Source organism: Emydura macquarii, unplaced genomic scaffold (genome assembly GCF_026122565.2).
Source record: "Emydura macquarii macquarii isolate MOO-44397 ecotype Brisbane River unplaced genomic scaffold, CSIRO-AGI_Emac_v2 contig_71, whole genome shotgun sequence".
In the NCBI taxonomy this organism is placed as follows: Eukaryota; Metazoa; Chordata; order Testudines; family Chelidae; genus Emydura; species Emydura macquarii.
This window is the reverse complement of record NW_027130208.1, coordinates 8,010,133-8,029,816: the sequence shown is the minus strand read 5'-3', so window position 1 is coordinate 8,029,816 and position 19,684 is coordinate 8,010,133. Positions and strand designations below refer to the sequence as shown.

At 46.6% G+C, this 19,684-nt stretch overlaps 1 protein-coding gene across 5 annotated transcripts in view; it reads left to right on the top strand.

Annotated features, from left to right (window-relative positions):
* Positions 1-19,684, top strand: part of FRMD4B (FERM domain containing 4B) — a 185,591-nt gene that overhangs the window by 77,393 nt on the left and 88,514 nt on the right. The window contains exon 1 of one of the 5 annotated variants that reach the window (XM_067542284.1): positions 7,579-7,637. The exons of the other annotated variants lie outside the window; for them this stretch is intronic. The gene's annotated coding sequence lies outside the window, so the exon portion shown is untranslated. Of the gene's footprint in view, positions 1-7,578; positions 7,638-19,684 lie in introns of those variants that run through there. 5 annotated transcript variants of the gene reach the window in all.

Here is a 19,684-nt window from a genome sequence, read left to right as displayed (position 1 = left end):
ACTCAAATTGCTGCCCTCTGCCAACATCCTTATAATCATTCCCTCTGCCTATTTTCAAATGCCCAGGAAAAGAAATATATACATTGCTACGTGCCCTGAAGGTCATTAGATCTAAGCTATTTCAAAGCAAAGAGGGAGCACAAATTCCAAGGCATTGAAGCAATTAGGGCCACTGCAGAGAATATCCTGATAGGAGCCCCTTTCTCACTTGTACTGACAGTGCTTTCCAAGTTGAAAGTCTTTGCTGATCTCTTACTGTAGCTGTATGCAAGGAGATGAGAGGCAGCTTTTCCAAGAGTTAGGTCCTAAGCCATTTATAGGTCAATTCCTTAAACTTCACCAGAAACCTGAATAAGAGAACAGAGGGGGACATGCTTATTTTCAGCTTTTTTTTTTTTTTTTTTTTTTTTAAGTTTGCTAAACTTCTTCTTTTCCAAACCTTCGTCTGCCTCTCTAGCTCCGTGTCTCATCACTTGTAGGATCCAACACCCATTTATTATGTAACTCCATTGAAAATCACCTGGATTAAAGATTCTGTTTTGTGTCCCTCCATTCAAGGACTTGTGATGTCTGTGTCTGGAATTTCAGACACGCAATGAACTAATGTTGTGAACTGCATTTACTTTTTACAAGTATTATTAATTCGGCTTACAGAAATCCCCAGGAAGATCAGGACCTATTCTGTTGGACACTGTACAAACACAGAGTAAGCTACGTCCTGGTCCAAACAGCTTAGACGGGGAAATAAAGCACAGAGAAATGAAGTGACATGTCTCAGTTTCCAGGTTAAGGTCAAACCAGGATTAGAACCCAGGTCTCCTGACTTCTATCCTTTGCCTTATAACAGACCACGCTACCTTTTACTCCTGTTTGTAAAATTCTAAAGCATTGGTATGCCACTTCCTTTACTGAGTGTATGAGGGGTTTTTTTTCCTACACCAGGCCATACAATTAGCTGTTATCCATTTTAATATGAACTTCTGCTTCTAAATTTGTGGTAGTTCAACATTTTGTGACCTTACTCTTCCTTTTAAAAAGAAGATGCTGTTTTCTGGAGGAGGAAGGCATTATGTTACTGGAGAGGGGAAGCTTATACCATTTAGAAAATCCCCAACCTATGAGGTTCAGCTGTTCTTGTACTAATCCCATATTAAACAGCTTGCCTGTTTGTGTTAGTGAGACCTGCCAGAGAAGGAGAATGTGTAGTTTTTAAAAAAAGTATTTAGGATTTAGTGTTTTAAAGATATCGGAGAAAATACGTTGTTCTTAGTTTATCAATAAATTAAACAATTGCTGGTCATGCTTTAAGGTTTAATGTCCTCAGCGAATCCAGGATTAACCATTTCATGTATGGACAGAGTATCTTTTGTCATCATTTTAAATGTAGTTTATGGAGACGAAGACTGTCTGCGATTCTTAATTTCTCTTTTCTTCACCTGCTCTGTTTGTTTATTGAGCTATCTTGCTTCCTAGCTTTTTGCTAGTTAGCTACCCAGAGGCCTTTGCATATGGGGCTCCTGTATATATAAATAAAGCTGTAGCGTTATTTATTGTTCTCTTGTGTATGACTTCTAGATGAGACCTTTTCTTTGGCCAGGAGCCAACATAAAATAGATACATGATCATCTCGCTGTGTGAGGTCTCCATTCCCATGAGTATCACTCTCCACTCCTCTTTATTGGTCAAGTTAAGACAGATACCTACAATGCCAGTGGAAGCTGCAGGCATTGCAGAAGTGACACACACAGAGCACAAGATGTAACCGTAACAGTACCTGCCTGGCCTTTTCTCACAAGTTACCCCCTGCCTGCTTTTTGACCAGGGCAGCTAGATTTTTACCCCCCAGATCCGGTCCTCTGCTCTCTGAGATGCCTGGGTGGGGTGAGATGTGCTACTGTATCTGATGTTACCTGGTGCATGGGAGAATTTCTTGCATGCTGCTAACTTGTTAGTTGATCATAGAATCATGGAAGATGAGGGTTGGAAGGAGGACCCCAGGAGGTCATCTAGTCCAACCCCCTGCTCAAAGCAGGGCCAACCCCAACCAAACCATCCCAGTCAGGGCTGTGTCAAGCCGCACCTTAAAAACCTCTAAGGATGGAGATTCCACCACCTCCCTAGGTAACCCATTCCAGTGCTTCACAACCTTCCTAGTGAAAACGTTTTTTCTAATATCCAACCTAGACCTCCCCCACTGCAACTTGAGACCATTTTGCTCCTAGTTCTGTCATCTGTCACCACTGAGAACAGCCTAGCTCCATCTTCCCTGGAACCCCCTTTCAGGTAGTTAAAGGCTATCAAATCCCCCCTCATTCTTCTCTTCTGCAGACTAAACAAGCCCAGTTCCCTCAGCCTCTCCTCATAAGTCTTGTGCTCCAGCCCCCTAATCATTTTAGTTGCCCTCCATTGGACTCTCTCCAATTTGTCCACATCCTCCTTGTAGTGGGAGGGCCCAAAACTGGCCACAGTACTCCAAATGTGGCATTACCAATGCCGAATAGAAAGGAATAGTCACTTCCCTCGATCTGCTGGCAATGCTCCTACTAATGCATGGATTACACATGGGAGGAGGTCAAGAGATGGAGGATCATGTAGGCATAAATGGGAGTGCATGTAAGGCCAGAGGATTGAGATATAAAGAGAAGTGCAAAGCAGAGGCAGAGAACAAAGAAAAAAGGGGATAATGGGACAAAAGAGGAGGAGGGAGATTGGGGAAATAAAGGATGGAGAGCAAGGAAGGCAGGTGGAATAAAGAGGACAGAACCTCAGTCTGTTCCCATTGGAGGGCAGAGCTAAACTCCTATGGGCTTCAGCTAGAGCAAGAGGATTTTTCCCAGGATGAGTAGCACCAGGAAAGAGGGACGAGCAGAGAAATAAGCAGGAATCGGAGGACAGACAGAGGTGTGGGGGAGGGGGAAGGAGGGTGGTGGTTTGACTAAAAAGGAAGCGATTCCTTCACGGTGTTTTGCCCACCAGAAAGGTGGCAGCCCTCTACACAAGGCAGGTTCCCCCAAGGGCCCACTAGAGCCTGGCTTCAGAGCCTCATTCACAAGGCTGAGGTTACCGCTCGTGATTACCACAGTGGCATGTGCAGAGCGGGGGTGTGTGCATGTGCGTGTGCGCGTGCGGAGCCGGGGTGAGTCCAAACACCCATTTGCACGTGCAGTCTCGGTGATTGCACCCACACGTTAGACATGAAATTGCACACGTGAGTTTTTAAAAATGGACCCCACGGGGCCAAATTCAGCCCTGTGTAAATGAGTCACTCGACTGATGTCACCCAACGGGTACCTGTTCTTCCAACACCTGAATGTGGCTGGGGGTGGGGGCGAAGACGTGGGCCTCTTAGGGTTGGCTATGGAGTATGCTTCGACTGAACGCCCTGACGCCGTAAACCTCAAACACTATAAAGGAATGCTGCATTCTCACGTGTAGAACTAGGGCTCGCTACTGGACTCCTAGCACTTTTGCCCTTGTAACCAGTCATGTCTCTACATCTCCCTGCATCCCATGGCAGGTGCCTATTACCGGCACACACTAAATATATTTCAGGTTCTGATCTTTTTTTCCCCCCAGAATAGCTGCATATGCCTTAAGGGTGCATCCAAATTATGCAGCACAGTCTAGTGCTGGGATCCTCCCAAAGACTTTCCAGCCCTCTCTTTCTTGCCACATTTTCCTGCTATTCCTGACCTGGGTTGTTATTCCGCTCAGGGCAGAAGTTGGCATCACAGTGGTAACAGTCACTTTTTCTTTTGCTGCTAAAAGGAAAAATGATTCACTGCCTAGTTTCCATCTTGCTTCTTGGTTTTTTTATGAAATGAACACAATTTTTTACTAAAAATGGATTAGTCAGCCGTTACCCATTCATTTAACTGATGCAATCTGATTTGTAACTGATTGAATCTGTGTGGATAACAAGCGTCTTACTCCTGCAATGTTGCCAAATCTAATGATTACATTATGTGCCTTGTGATACTAGGTATTATTCTGAAAGCGTGAGCTCCTGGAGTCATGGGATCAGGTGGGAATCTCAGCTTGCATTTGAAAACAAAAAGTGTGACAATGTGCTCAAAGTGCACCCTAAAGACTCAAAAGACAGAAAGCAAAAATAGAGAACCGAGAAGATGTATTCGAAATCCCAGGAGTTTTAAGCCAATCTCATGGTTTTGGGGGCCGATGTTTGAATATGTGTGGTTGGCGATGTTGCCTCTGCTTTTACTGACGTCAGTAAAAGCTGTGCTTTTAAATGTGGTCTGTAAGTTGGACACCCCAGTTGTTAGGGGTCCAATTTTAGACATGTGAGGCCTCGTTTTCAGAAGTGTTGAGCATTTGCACTCCCTACTGATCTTAGCTGGAGTTGCAAGTGCCCAGCAGCTCTGAAAATCGAAGCCTAGGTGTCTCAATCTGGGGACTTATGACGGGGGTGTACAGGCTCCACATGGGGCCTAAAGGGGTTAAAGGACCATACGGGGCCCAGATAGTCCCGTTCCTCCAGGCCTGCAGAGCAAGCTCTGGTTAGAGGAGCAGGTTAAAAGGAGCTCAGTAGCCAGGCTGGGGTGGGGGGACAGAAAGGGGAACTGGCTGGAGAGAAGATAAGGCCTTCTCTTGGAAACCGGATGGAACTTTGACCCTAGACAGGACCACAGTGCTGATAAGGACCCGAGATGGTCTTCTCCAACCCCTCTTCGAGAATCAGCAAGTCCTGTGGGGCTCTGCTCATCTTGAACTCCATTAAATTCTGGATTATTGGGACTGTAGGGGACCATAACCTAAACAAAGGAGAATATAAGTAGGAAGTGACCCAGGATGGCACACCAGGTGTTTCGACCTTGGAGGATATTGCTGGTGCAGCTCCTTAATAGGGCTGGGCGCTGGTGAAGAGGGAGGACCCAAAGCGGACCAAGCCTGTGACATTTCTGGCCTTGTGGGTAGGTGCCGGATATCTCTGCCCTGCTTTTGCCTGGGAAATGAGAGACTGGAAACCACATGTACTAACCACTCGGACACCTGGCCCTCTAGGGACTCCACTTTTGAAAATGTGGGCCTAAGAGTTATCTTATTGATTTCAGGGAGAGCAGGACCAGGCCCAAGTTGATGTGCTCCAGGCTAATTAATTTTTAAAATTATTTTGAGTGTGGTAATAAGGAACATAAAAATGGGAAAAATATTGAAGAGCTATCCCATATGAATATGTAGCTATTTCCCTGCACAATTCTGAGCACAAGCAACTAAAGAACAGCATCAGCATTAAGAGGGGAAAAAATCCTCTCCAGTTCCCACTGTGAATCTCTTACCCTGCACTTGCTCTGTGTTCAAAACTCCTATTGACTTCAGTGGAAGTTCCACCTCCCCTGTTTAGAGGCCAGATCCAAAGTCAACTAACGCTAATGGAAATATACCAGTTGACAGCAGAATGGGCTAAATCCGAGGGTCCTTGCTCGGTGTTTACTCGGACACCACTCCAGTTGATATGGGGTCCAGTGGGCCAGGTTTTCAAGTGGTACAAGTTAGTGCAACTTCAAAGGTGTTATGCAGATTTACACAAGCAGAGAATGTGGCCCAGTGTCTGCAAGAAATGCACACTGCAGTGAAGAGGGGGTATTGTCTCCTAAAGATATAGTGCTACATTTTCTAAGACTGGTCTCCCTTTTGCAGGCCCTGCACCTGCATTTGTATGAGAAAATTTGAGATCTTGTGTCTCTTACGTACCTGACTGCATGTGCAGCTCAAGTAGCTGATGGGATAAATCCTCAGATTTGTGCCCACAGTTAAATTTTTCCGGCTCAGATTGTGGCCTGTAAAAAGGAGGTTGGATTTCAGCTATTTAAATAGTTTACCCCCACGCCTGTCCTAAAGTGTCATTCAGCATTTACAGTAGAACAGACCACATTCCCTGCATATAATACTGTTGCCCCTTCCTCTCACACCAGTGTCTCTTTCTGACACAACTCTGCCCCTCTGCCTGAGTTGCAAATGTCGGGGGCCTTTCAGGTTAGTATCTCAGTAGAGGAGTAGCCAGCGAGGCAGAGTCTAGATATATTCTAAGTGTAACTTGTTTGTTTACATGCAAACTCGAGTCCTGGAACAGAGGTGATCAAACAGCATGCAGGGCAATCCCTTGTTCCAGAAATGGCAGCCCAACACCAATGCCCCCAGTATCTAGAGAGCAACTCTGCCTCAAGGATTAACTCTAATCAGAGATGGAGGCAAAGGGCGAATTCTTTTGCTGCTTGCTCAGCAATGCTTCCCCAAGCTACCTTTTATACCAAACCTTGCTCAAACCAAAAACTAACTATGCAACACGGCCTTTCCAAAGAGTCAAATCTTGTTCTGTTTCTTAGCATCTGAGCCTGGAAGATTATATGTAATAGCAGCCTCCCTCCAAAGATGTCTGCCATAACAATTTCTGCTTTCTCCTGGCTCACTGGCCTTAAATTAAACGAACAGTGGTCCCTTTAACTCCTGGTTTCTGGGCACAGCTCACACTTTGGGTTGGGGCCAAAGAGCATTTTCCATACCAAGCAATGAAGTTCTAAGCTCTAGGAGTGTATGATGCAGCTTTCCTCATATGTAGGCAGCGTCTGGTCATTGCAGCATTGTTTACTTGGACTGGAGAAATAAGATACAGCCAGGCCTACCCTTTAGACCCAAAGTTCAGTCTGACCATCAAGGACTTGGGGGAGGGGGGCGGCTTAGTGCTAATTCTGACCCATCCCTACCATTGCCCATGCACGTAATCCTGATATACGTTAAGGGGACTCTCTGTGCCATATGACACTTTCCATTCTCTCCCTCTGAAAAGCTCTCCTGGCTTAAAGTACAACAGTGCAGTTTAAAGGTATCCCTGGTTTTCCTCCCAAATGTGCCTACAAGTAAATCAAACGTTAGCAGGTGTGCATGTCAGAGCTCAGGTATGTATGTGGCTCTTCGTTGGCCAGTGAGAGAAGTTTTTCCCCAGTCCTACTCATAGCTGCATAGCACGCTGTATCCGCTGGACTTCAGAAACTGCCGAAGCAAGAACTAAACCCAGGTCTCCTCAGTCAGTGCAGTGCTTTAAACCCCAGGTCTGCGCTAGTTTCCAATGACCCCCTCTGCCCTGTGAGCATGGCGTAGAACTGGCTATACTGACTTCAATAAATACTCCGCTGCCCATTTAAGGGGAATCCTCAGCTGGTCCCAGCAAGACAATGGGACTGGAAGATATCTGGGATGTAACCCCTAGCAAGAGGGCTTGTTGCCACTGGGCTGGGCTGGCCCATTCTAAGATGACTTTGGTAGATGTTGGGTTTTAATTTTCATGGGTTGATTTGATCCAAAAAATGGGGTATTGTTTGGGAAAAAAAAAAACCCAAAAACTTATTTTTTTCTCCCTTTCAAATATCAGACTTCAACATCTTGCATCCCCTGGCTAATGCTGGAAGGGCTTTTGTTTCTGAATCTGTAATCAAAGCAACAAACAGTAAGGTCATTTCCTTGAGATTATGTGGCAACGGAAGAAGTCAGGGATTGAGTGTCCCCACTTCCACTGGCTCGTTTTGAGAGAATAGGACAAAGGCTTAGTACATGCACGCTTTGATGTGTAACTTTTTGGGTTTCTCCAGTCCTTTTAAACTACCAGAGTTTGTGGCTTGGAGGTAAGAGAATATGTTTATTTCTGAATCTTACCAGCTGCAGATAATGTTGTTTATTGCCGTTGCACTGTGCCCTGACTGAAACGTAAGAGAGCTCTGCAGAGTTATAGTTACAGGCAGCGGGGGGAGTGTGAAGACAACAGAAAACAAAGTGAGTTTGCTCTTGGAACCTTTCATGGTGCAGACTTAAATATCGGTGTTAGCTGTTTTGCTAAAGATTAGCTCTCGTAATTTTATTTGCGTCTTCTGAACTCAAACATGGGGAGTGCGTGTTTGTTTTACTGTCAGCATTTATAGCTGCTTTCTCTGCTATTCTTTTAAGCACTTGCCTTGCCTTTTTTTTTAATGAAAATGCTAAATCTAAACTGGACGATCAGGTCCCTCCTTTTTGCTTTCACAGGTAATGCATTTTCAACTTTTACAGCAATAAACTGCTTGGAAATATTATTTTTTACACCATGTGACTCAACCTGGAGCGAGTCTGGAGGAAAGTAACTGGCACGGGAGCCCCTTTCAATTTGTAACTATTCAATGTCTCATCAGTGAGATCTCGGCTTCTTCATCCCCGATCCTTGTATGAAAGGGTTGGCACCGAAGACACAGCAGAGCACATGGAACTCATTAACAGCCTTTCAGAAAAGCCCCTTTGATTAGACACCCTTGTTCTCCTTAAGAAAGAAGCCTGGAAAATCCAATCCTGTCAAAACCATTTAACTGGCTAACAATGTGTGTGTCACCCGGGCAAGCTAGCATAGCAAGATGTAGCTACCCTCCGAAATTCTATTTGAGGATGAGGACGTTCATTAACAGGGCATGAGCCTAAATCTTTGCCTTATTCCAGAAGGGCTTTTTTATTTTTCTTCTGTACTTTCAAAGCCAATCCAGGTGGACCTCTCTGCTATAGCCCGTTTTTTTTGTTTTTTCCTGCTTACCTAACGTCTGTTCAAGCCTGGCGCCTAGTTCTCCTGCGGGCCGGCTGCCAGGAAAAAGAGGGAGGGTGCCAAGAAGCAGGGTGGCATGGAGCCTGGGACAGAAGGTGCAGACGGAGTGGGCAGGGTGAGAAGGGAAGCAGGATTTTGCTGGGAGGGGGGAGCCATAGAGGAAGCGAGGGATCCTGCAGAAGGAGTTGGCTGGGCCCTGGGGAAGGAAGGGGAGGTGGGAGGAAGGAAGTGAAAGAGCAGAGAGGGAGGAAAGGTGGCTGTGGAGAGAACAAGGAAGTGAGTCTGGGAAAGGAGAAATACTGCAGAGGGGGTGACCCCAAGAAAAGGGAGGATGCTACGGGGGGCCTGCTGGGAAAGAAGGAAGGGGCTGTGCCTTGAGGGACCAGTGCAGTGCCTCCGGCACTCCCTCTGATGAAGGGCTTTAGCGGCTAGCACCAGGCTCACCAACAGCAATTTTGGATCCAAGGCAGCACGGTCCCATCCTGACTCGTCCACCCCAGGCCCCGCCCCTGCTCCGCCTACTCACCATCGCATCCCTTCCCCCCACACTCCATTCGGTCCCCCGTCCTCTCTTCCACACTCCTCCTCCCCCCCCCCCCCCCCGGGTGGTGAGCAACAGCCGGGGAGGGCTGAGTGGGGTGGGGGGGATGCGGGGAGCAGCGGGGTTGGGCGGGGCTTGGAGTGGAGTGTGGGCGGGGCCACGGGCAGAAGAGGCCTGGGCCCTTTTAAATTGCCAGGCCGCTGGGCAATTGCCCCCTGTGCGCTCTCCCCCCATTGGCGGGCCTGACAAAAGACAAGGGCTGCAGTGACAGCAGAGCCTGAGGATCCATCGGGCCTAGAGAGAACCTCAGTGCAGTCTTTGTTTTGTATCTGCGCACATACCCGAGCAGGCTGGCGGTTTCCATTTACAGCAGGTCAGGGATGGTTTCTCGGATGCTACCAATTTTCTCAAAACTTAAAAAGCCCAGTGGAGCATCCCAACAAGCGATCTCTGAGGCTGCTGGCCCCTGCTCTGCTGCTGAACTCCGGCCCACGGATTAGTTCCGTTAGGTAAGCAAACAGACTTCCAATTAGGCTGTTCCTCTAGTTCCCTTCAGGCAGGGGCAGCAAATTGGGGAAACCTGGCCAAAATGCAGGAAAAATACTCGCGGTCCATAAAAGAAGCGATAAAGGCAGTCACCCGTGCTATCAACCACAATCAAATGGGGGACACACAGCAAACAAGTGTGTCCTCTATGACGGAGACCGGGGTGCATCTCTAAGGGGTGCAGCGGAGAATTTGCAGCCCTGGGAGTGCAAGGAGGGGGAGTTGTCACTTTTAAGCCGCCTTTGACCCTCCTAGTCTTGAGCTGCTCTGGGGAGCAGAGTAGCCCCCTGCACAACATAAGGTATGTCTTCACTCACAGCGGCACGTTTCGCACCATAGGATCGATTCTTCGGGATCGATCGAGCGGCAGTGGAGACAGTCGATCCGGAAGTCGACTCAATAAACCCACCCCTGCAAAAAGATGAACGCTGCGTCGACGGGAGGGCATTTCCCCTCGGCGCAGCCTAGTGGGGATGCCGCGCTAATTAGAAATTAGGAAGTCGACAGGAGATACGCCGGCTACTCTGCGTAGCTTGCGTGTCTCCCGTCGACTGCCACCGAATTTTGCCGTGAGTGTAGATCAGGCCACAGACAGCTTTGGGGGCCTGTCTTAAGTTACAAGTGCCTCCCCCGGCTGCCCACGGGGTAGCAACACTGCACAGAATCTCCATAGTACTGTGGTCCTGCCTTTTCCTAGCCTTGCCTCTAGCCTGCCCCCTATGCCTGCACCAGAGGAATCGTTCTCCAGCCGACATGGAAATTTTAGGCCTACGTTACGCCAAGTGAGAGGGCTGAAGGAGTGTAAAGGGGTCGGGGGGAGGGGGAGTGTGAGGATCCTCACCCCTGATGCCTCTGAGTGAAAATATTCTGCTAGCCCAGCCTTGGAAGAACTAGAAGCCAAGATATTTTTGTGTAATTCGTTCTCTCTTGCTTGTTTCGTTTTTAACGAAAACCATGAGGCAGTGTGGGCTGCAGGAATGAGTTGGGTGATCCTGACTTCTGAGCTGGCTCGGTTGCTGAATTTTACTGGGTGGATTTCAGCCATTTACTTCACTTAATGTGTCCGTTTCCCCATTTGTAAAAGTGGGGCTATTAATCTTGACTCAGGGTATTGTGAGAATTAGAGAGTTCAGGTCTACACGGTGCTTTGAGGCTACAAGATACACACCAAAACATTAGGAAAAAAGAGCCAGTTACTTTAAAAAAACAAAACAAAAAAAAAAAAAACCCAGCAGAGAAATGAGGAATTGATGGACTGCCTGATATTCAAGGGTAGAATGGACAGCACCAGCGAAGGGTTTGTCTACGTGGGGAAAATTACCAGAATAATTATATGACTATAGTTATACGGGTATAACTGCGCCTGTGGATACTCCTATTCCAGAGTAATCACACAGGGAGTTATAGTGGTATAGTTATGGCTGTACATTTCCCCGTGTAGACAAGTCCTGAGAGGAGACTGTCTCTGGTCCGAGCTACATTGTGATAAATGGCAGTGGTGAGAGGAGCGAATTTCTTCTATGTGAAGGGAAGGTATGTAAGATAGAACTGTAAGATTTCAGCCACTAAGTAGAAGAGAGAAGAGATGGGGTCTGGGCGATGGAGGAGGTGGAAAATCAGTCACACATACACCGAAGAGTTGACTTTGCATTATCATTATTATCCTATTATCTACCTGTTGTCACTCGGTCATTGCTTAGTTATCACAGGAGTTATCTGATGTCATGAAATTTTCCACGATGTCCCAGGAGATGGTGTCATAACTCATTGGAACAAAGCGTTACCCTGGCCTCTTCCATGGTAACTATGCAATTACAGTGACTGTCAGCATTGCCTGTGGTAAGCATGCCACTAACAAGCACGGATTTGTTAATGGTGTTACTGCCAAGGAAAGCAGCTATTCTGTGAAGTTTTGCATTGACTTGGTATTTATTGCAGGTTTGCCTGAGTGCTTCCTGTTCATTTTCCTGATGTCATCATTTAACTGTCGAGTTTGAAGCCTATGTTTGTCCTATTTTGCTTTTGGTTTCTTATCTAGTGTAAAGTATGTATGGCAGAATAATGAAGTCACTGCCAATGGGATGTATGCATTGATTGTGATTGCTTCCATTTCCAAATTAAAAGAGGCCCTTTATTTAAAGAGAACACCCCTACAGAAATGGACTGTTCCTCTAGGAAGAAAGCTAACCTCTTCCCCAGTCAATCAGATTTCAGAGGATTTCTCTCTTAGCGAGATAAGAATCCCTTCAAATGTTAGGGGAGCCTACGTGCTGATTGGCTGGAGAGACTGGATGCTGAGTGTTGGGTAAATGTGGGGTTTAAGGAGTAAGGAGTGAGCATTCCCACAAAAGCACATACCCCGATGGTGCTTCAGAACCCTGCCAGAGCATCTTACGTGCACACTTGCTCAGTTTGCATATGCAGATGCCTGTCTGCGTGCACAAATGGGAAGGTTTACAGAATGCAGGGTGCATGCAGGCAATCGACAGCATGGGCATAACTGTGTTATGTACCTTAAGCTATGGTGTCTGGCGACAGCAAATGCAGGTGTAGTATCACCTTACAGCATTTGCAGAAATCATTAGTCAATTATCGTTTTAGTGGCCTTGTATCTCGTTAACGTTTCCTCATTTTTGGCAATATGTGCACCGGATCCTTATTTTGGAGTTCTGCACATTTTGTCACTTTGACTGCTCTGGGACTTTTGTGTTTGTGTGGTTTTCATCACAATATGCTTGTCATTAAGGATTTTTTTTTTAAATGTCTCTATAATTCAAGCATGACACGACTTTCCACTGACTTCAGCGACCTTTGAATCAGGCCCTGTCTGAACCAACAAACAATGAACAAAATAGTGGGAAACTAGCTTACGATCACTGTTTTCTGTGTGAAAGAGAGACAGAAACAGTAAAAAGGAGAATTGCACATAAAATGCATTGGCTTTGGCCCTGGCCCCTGAAAAATCATAGCTACTATAGTGGGGGAGACTGCTTTGTGTTGCTACCTTGCCAATTTTTTACTTTCTCAGCTGGTGAGGCTTACATGAAAGTCAGCCGAAGCTACGCTGGAGCCAACCTTGTAAATGTCTTCAGTACATGGAACTATTTTGGGAAGGTTTCAGATTATCCAGAGAGCGTTAAGTCCCACTATTCCATTCCAGTATCTTCATTTCTAAGACTCAGCCAAGTGTAACGTAGTCAAGGCTTCTGTGCAGAGCATCTGGCAGAGAAGCATTTGCACCCGTTACCATTTAAATAACTTTCCTCCACCTCTCCTCAGCTGAAAACGGCACTCTGGTTAACATTAGTTTTTGAAGATGAGCCTCAAAGAGTTGATGATCTCCTAGAAAGGCATAGCTATGATCAGATGCACCGGGGAGTCCTAGAGGAAGGGGTTCATTCGGTATTGGTTTTGTATTATTTTCTTCAGCCTTTACTCTCATCTAAGATGTTGGGAAACTGACGTACGAGCTTGGAACGAGAAGCCCCTGTTTGCTTATTAATCGGCACCAACCCATACACTGTAATGAAGGTTTATTTGTTTCCTGTGCACTATTAGTCACTCATAGTGCAATTTCCTAAGGCATTAATGCTGTAAAATCACTATCATCAATGTCACTCAAACCCTGTATTCTTTGAGACAGAAACTGACACACGCTGTGCAGCACTTACAAAGAAATTGCAGTGGACTCTTACAACCAAAGGGGCTTGGTGAATACAATGTAGCGAGGAGTCTCTTTGAAGTGGTGCATGGAACAAGGGGAGTAACTAGCTACTTGGTTGTACTGCCAGGCTCTTAATATTAAGCAGATATTCGGTGACGGTAAATATCGAGATGTCAACCGGTAATGAAGGGGGAAATCCTGGCTCCACTGAAATAAATGATGAAACTCTCATTGACTTCACTGGGAGCAGGATCAAGCCGATGTTGTCAATGGAGGCCCTGCTCTAGAGGTGCCGCGGGGAACATGCCGACAGATGAACTCAAGCCTGAGTGGAGGATCCCCAGACGCTGGGGAAATTTGGAACTGGGACCTTGAGGTTCCAGGCCCCTTTCTCGTAGCTGTCAGTGTTGCAAGGAGCTCTCTTGTTTTGCTGGAGATCTCTGTGTTTCCAAAGAGTCACTGTCTTAAATAACCCTGTGGTGAGTGGCACAAAGAGAAGAAGAACCTCCCAGAGGAGGAGGCGGAGGTTGGAGATTCCTGGCTTCGTGCTCTGCACCAGGGGAGGATGGCGACCAGTTGCTGGCTGTGCCGCGGCTGGGATAAAGATTCCGTGGCTGCAGGGAAAAGGTGACGAGGGCAGTCCAGGGAAGGCTAGACTTTTGGGTTGTAGGCGATGGGGGAAGGAGGAGGGAGAAAAGGATTATCTGAACTATAATCCCACCCACTGATCCGTGTGCCTGTGCCCCCTATCCCTCCACTTCAAGGCAGCAGAGAGTTCAGAAAGGCCGGGTGGAAAAGGTGGGGAGCCCTCCTTGTAGCTCCCGGGCGGCAGCTTTGAACAAGCGGGGGAGTCGTACGGAAGATCAGCTGCCCAGCGAGTGTCTTTCTGCTCTGCTCTGCACTCAGAGACGCCAGCAGGAGGGGGGGACAGTGACGACCCCAGTCAGCACAGTGACCCAGCGTGGTGGCATGCGACCCTCCTCCTATGGTAGCGTTCCACAGTCCCCAAAAGAGTAGTTTGGACTCTTGGTACCCATAAACCTGGGCCCGAAGGGACTGTTTGTGTGGGTGTGCCCTCAATGAGACTTGCACCCTTAAGAGCAAAATAGGCCCCTAGCACTGGTAGTGGAAGTCATTCTCCCGGGCTGTAAAAGTAGGATACAGAATGTGTTTCTATTGCCTTCACTGCTGAGCTGCCCAGAGACCTTTGGGGGTTCCATTTCCAGATTGGCCCTGAAAACTGCACCTGCCAATTTTATGCATGCATCACAAACCCGCACATACACACTCCACAACTGGACCTTAGAGGTGAACTAGATACGTGTCCAGCTAGCTATTGCAGGTAGGGCTGTGTGTGTGTGTGTGCGTGCGCGTGTGTGTAGGTATTTAACCAGGTGCTCAAGCAATATTTGTCAAGGCTGTTTTGGAGATCTGTTTGAAACGGTTTAGATTTTCTGCAGCGCTGCCGGTTAAAATGATGTACTTGCTCTTCAGCTCACCCAGTTTGCTTTCACTGGTATTTCTTAAAGCTGCATGGGATTTCCTGAAGGGTCGAATGCTGATAAGTCCTTTTTATAAGATAACATAAAAATTCTGAGGTCATTTCGGGCAGAATGACTTTTCTACTTCCCCTTTCCCTGTCCATCTGCACCCAGGCCCCGTCTTCACTAGGGACCAACCACTGTTTTTGTTTTCCTTTCTGTGTTACATTCTTGCATTTTATCCTACCAGCCAGTGCACTGCTACGAGGCCAGGTGCCAATTGGCATAGTTCCCTCGAAGCTATGCCGCTCTATGCCAGCTGAGGATCTGACCCTAAATGTCTTTGTGACCGCCGAAAACAAAAGGTCCTAGGAGATGCTGATTTCCAAAGCAGGCTTCTTGAAAAGCTGATGTCAGTTCATACGCTCTAATGTTCAACTTCGAAATCTTTAACTCTCCTGAGTTACGGCACAGATGTTGGGAAATTTAAAAATCCCCTTTTAAGAAATTCCCTGTGTCATTTCTAGCTATTTAACTCCAGCTCAGAAGGGAGCTATAAGATAATGTCTCTCATCTGTTTGAGCACAGCACTGATGGACTTCCCTTGCTCTTGGTTCATGTGCGTAGCTCCTGCTAGAAAGATGGTCGTGGGATTAAAACAGGACTAGGAGCCAAGAGAACGAGTCCATCTTCTCTGCTTCGCCACAGACTTCCTGTGTGATCTTGGCAAGTCACCCATCCTCTGTGTCTCCGTTCCCCGTCTGCAAAATGGGACAACACTTTACTAACCGGCCATCCTCTTCGCAGTGCGAGTGAATGTCCATACATGATTTCTTCATGAGTCGGACTCCTTTACCCCCTGTAGATTTTGTTGCTGCGAGCTGTGACTGTTGATTCAGGAATAAATTGGACCGTTTTTACAATACACACCACAATAGCATATGGCAGGCCATTTTTCCTGCTTAATATTACGCGTTTTGCAGCTTGCATTAGCAAAAACGGCTTTGTCACCCTCTGTGCCGTATGCATCTATCTAGTGTCCTTCCCCAGTGTGAAGTGTTCTCCAGGGCTTTTTCTTCTGCATAGTGTAGCTTAACATCGGGCAATTAAACTGAGAGATGCTTATAGAAATAGGACTTACTATCCAGAAAAAAAGAAAGCAGTGAGTGAGTTAAGCACTCGGTGCAGTCCGGATCAAATCCTGCAGGCTTTACTCTGGTCTTCCCCTGGCAAAACTCCAATGGCAATTGTGCCTGAGTGCAGGATTTGCCCTTACAGAGGGGAGGGAAAAAGAGAGATGCAAACTGAGGCTTCTTGTCATGAGTATCAAGCCTGTGCCCCGACCCACAAACATTTTATCTAGGTGAGTAACTTGACTCATGAAACGAGAGTTCTGTGGCACCTGAAAGACTAACAAATGTATTTGGGCATAAGCTTCCGTGGGCAGAAACCCACTTCATCTTGGGTTTATGCCCATGAAAGCCATTGCCCAAATAAATTTGTTAGTCTTTCAGGTGCCACGGGACTCTCGTTGTTTTGCTGAAAACAGACTAACATGGCTAACCCCCTGGAACTTGACTCACATGAGTAGCCCATTGACATCAGCCATGTGAGCTGCAGAGGACGCCAGGGAGTTCTACTGAAAGATGGCTGTAAAGGGTCTGTTTACCTGAGTAAAGTCACTGCCATGTGTAAGTGGCCAGTGGCATCCGGCTCTAATTTTAGGTTACGATTTTGGAATATTAAAAGGGTTGGAATCAGGCCTTGTCCACACAGAGTTTTGGGTTTGTATTTTTTTAACATCACTGGTATAGCTGCGTGTGCAGTGCCATCATGTAGACGTGCTGCACCAGTAGAAGTCACAATTAGTCACCAGAGCAAAACATCTATGCGAGGAACTGACCCTCGGGCATCTTTGTCAGTGTCGCTTCACTGGTAGCTAAAACCCCAGAGTGGAAGAGTTCCAAGGGAAAGCAACTGTGACGTGTCTGAGTATTTTGATGGTAAATAAACAGTTCCCAATTTTGTCTCAAAATGACATGAGCGTCTTTTAAATCCTTTTTTTTTTTTTTAGTATCTTTACCTACTTATAATTGTAAAAATCAAAGGCTGCTTTCACAGCATTTTAAAACTGAACAAAACAGGCTATAGAACTCTGACTGTGACAGATCTCGCTGGCTAAACCACTCCGTAGCTGTCTGTAATTTGTCACGGGAGATGAAATCTCAGTTTGGTAGAGGGAGTATAATGGGTTTGGGTTTTATTTTTGTCTCAAACCCTCCTAGGACTCGTGCACTTGAGCCATCCGCTCCGTGTTATTTTGTCAGCTTTCTTCACTTAAAGTTTTGTGAGGCTTCCTGTTTACACAGTGTCTAAATATGGTGGTTGTTGGTTTTTTTTAAATTGATGACACAACGATGTCTAAAAATATTGTGTGTAACTACTGGCTTCGAATAGAGAGGATGTTACTGCCAGGGAGGCATAGCAGAAATATCCTGCAGGTTCTACTCTGCACAACCATTCGGGAGCAGGATATCATGGGGAATTTAGTCTACGTGGCTAAGAAATTGGCTTTTTGCTTGTAGGTTGCATTTTTTAAAACTACCGAAGCTGTGCAAAATATGCCTCAATGGCTTGACATTGAGAATTCACCGACCTACGATTGTCTGCAGTGATGTCCCAGGAGTGAGATCAAAGCTAATTGGTGTTTCCTCAATTTCCAGTTTGTTTGTCTCAGGGTAAAAGCTAGTCTAATGTTAAATGAGTGTAAATCCAAAGTGACTTCCCTGAAGCTACTCATGATTTACCCTGCTACAACGGAGAAAAGAATTTGGCCGTAGTCCTTTAATTTTGTGTGCACAGTTCTGCCCCTTTACCTGTATGCTGCACAAGCATGTGTATGCTCCAGCTCTACTACATGATAATCCTTTTTGCGCTGACAAAATTAAATGCTGTGTTGAAACCCCTCTAAAAACGTAAACTGCATTTAATCCCAGTCTTGCTCTTTGCTTTACTTTGGGACATGCACAGATGCAGAAAGGGACACACATTCCTGTTCTCTTAGTGCGCTCCTTTTTCATTAAGCATCTGAGTAAATCACCTGCTTGCATAAAGCCTGCTGGAATTGCTTGTCTGGAAGCTAAGACTGCTGCAGAGCTGCGGTAATGTCTAACCATTGCCCTGGACAATCATTCTCCTCTCCTTCCCCTCCCTCTGCTTTTGAATTGCATAAACCTGCATTAGGTAAGAGCTGGCCACTTGTGCACAGAGGAAAAAAGGCTGGTTGACGAATTTGGAAAATACACGAATCCAATACCTCTGCAGTTTTCTGTTTGGTTTTGTTGTGAGCTGGGTTCCTTGTTGCGTTTTGTTCCACTCGTTTCTTGATTTCGTGCAGGAGATAGGATTGGAAACGGGGGCTTGAGTGTATTTAAGTTTCTCCTTATTTAACTGTTTTCCTGTCAGTGGACAACACCCCTTCTTCTCCCACCCTGTCACTGAAATCAGCGCTTGGATGTATGCAGTGACACAGGCTTTTGCAAAATAGAAAGGATATAAATGTGCATTGGCGCACAAAGCAACAAAGCATTTAATTAAGCCGAAATACATACAAATCCATATCTGTCTACGCACTGCTTATAATACCTGTGTCTTATCTTTGCCAGGGTTCATCTTGCAATAGACTCTTTAATAAGAACTGCCAGTCAGACCGTTCATCTTAGCAAGGCATTGTGAACAGGAGATGAAAATGTAACTGCAGGAGATGGGACCTTGCAGCTATTAGAGCTATTGGATCAAATCCAGATCCCTGCACAGATCTTGAGTATATGGGCTTAAAAAACTGATGGGCTACCAGTAAATAAATCACCCGTACTTACCCAAGGAGCCAGGATAGCCCTTTGGGCTTCAGTTCCAAAAGCCCACTAGAGGGCGACATTTGTAAGCTCTCTGCCTCCTTTTGTTATCTGTGTGTACAGCAGGTAGCACGGTGGGGCCCCAATCCCTGATTGGACCTTCTGGGAATTACCACAATACAAAATAATATCGCCCCCTATCCCCGTGCTTTGCGGGAATCCTTTTCCCAAGCTGCAGGAGGGCTGCAGTAGCCTCCAAAGTTGCTGGTCCTGCCCGGGGTGAGTGAGGCTTTGGACAGGGGCTGTGTATAGCCGTGTGTCCACCGCCACCATCATGTACCTGCCCCATTCTGTGCATTAGAGGAGGATGTGCACAATTCCCTGGTGGTCAGGTGTCCTGAGCTGTGCCATCATGGCCTACGCAGAAGCGTGATGGCTCCACGGCCATTTGGGCTTTCTGGGCCCACAGATGTGAGGCAAGAGTTGCCTTAATAGCATCAGGATTGGCGGAGCACTTGAGGCACAGACCTCGCCTCCTGCTCTTCCTGGCAGTGATTAGACTCATTCAGGTCAGGGCAGGTAGTTTTGTTCACGGCACGTGTGGGAAATGAGCCTTTCCTTGCACAGAGCAGCTAGACGGCAACGTTGAAGGGATTGCCCCAGCGTGGCGCTGCTGGAGGAGATCTCCTTTGGATGTGTCAGGTGCTGGCGTAGATGTTTTAGAAACGGGCTCCTCGTGTTTATATTGAGTAACAATTGTGACTGTTTGTTCAGGGTTGTGTTCGTTTTGTTTGATTACATCGTCTACGTAGCTATTAGAGAAATGGGAGCTGCCCCTTTAAGACAAGATGGGGACACTGGGTGTGAGCACTTGCGGCGCTGATGGGGTGTGTGCATGTGGGGGGTGTGTGTGTGTTGCTGAAGAGGCTGGCTTGTTGTTGTGCAGTGGAAGGTCTCTGCCTGCAAGAAGCCCCTACAGAAAAAAAAAACGGTTGGATTCACAAAATAAAGGAAGTTCTCCTT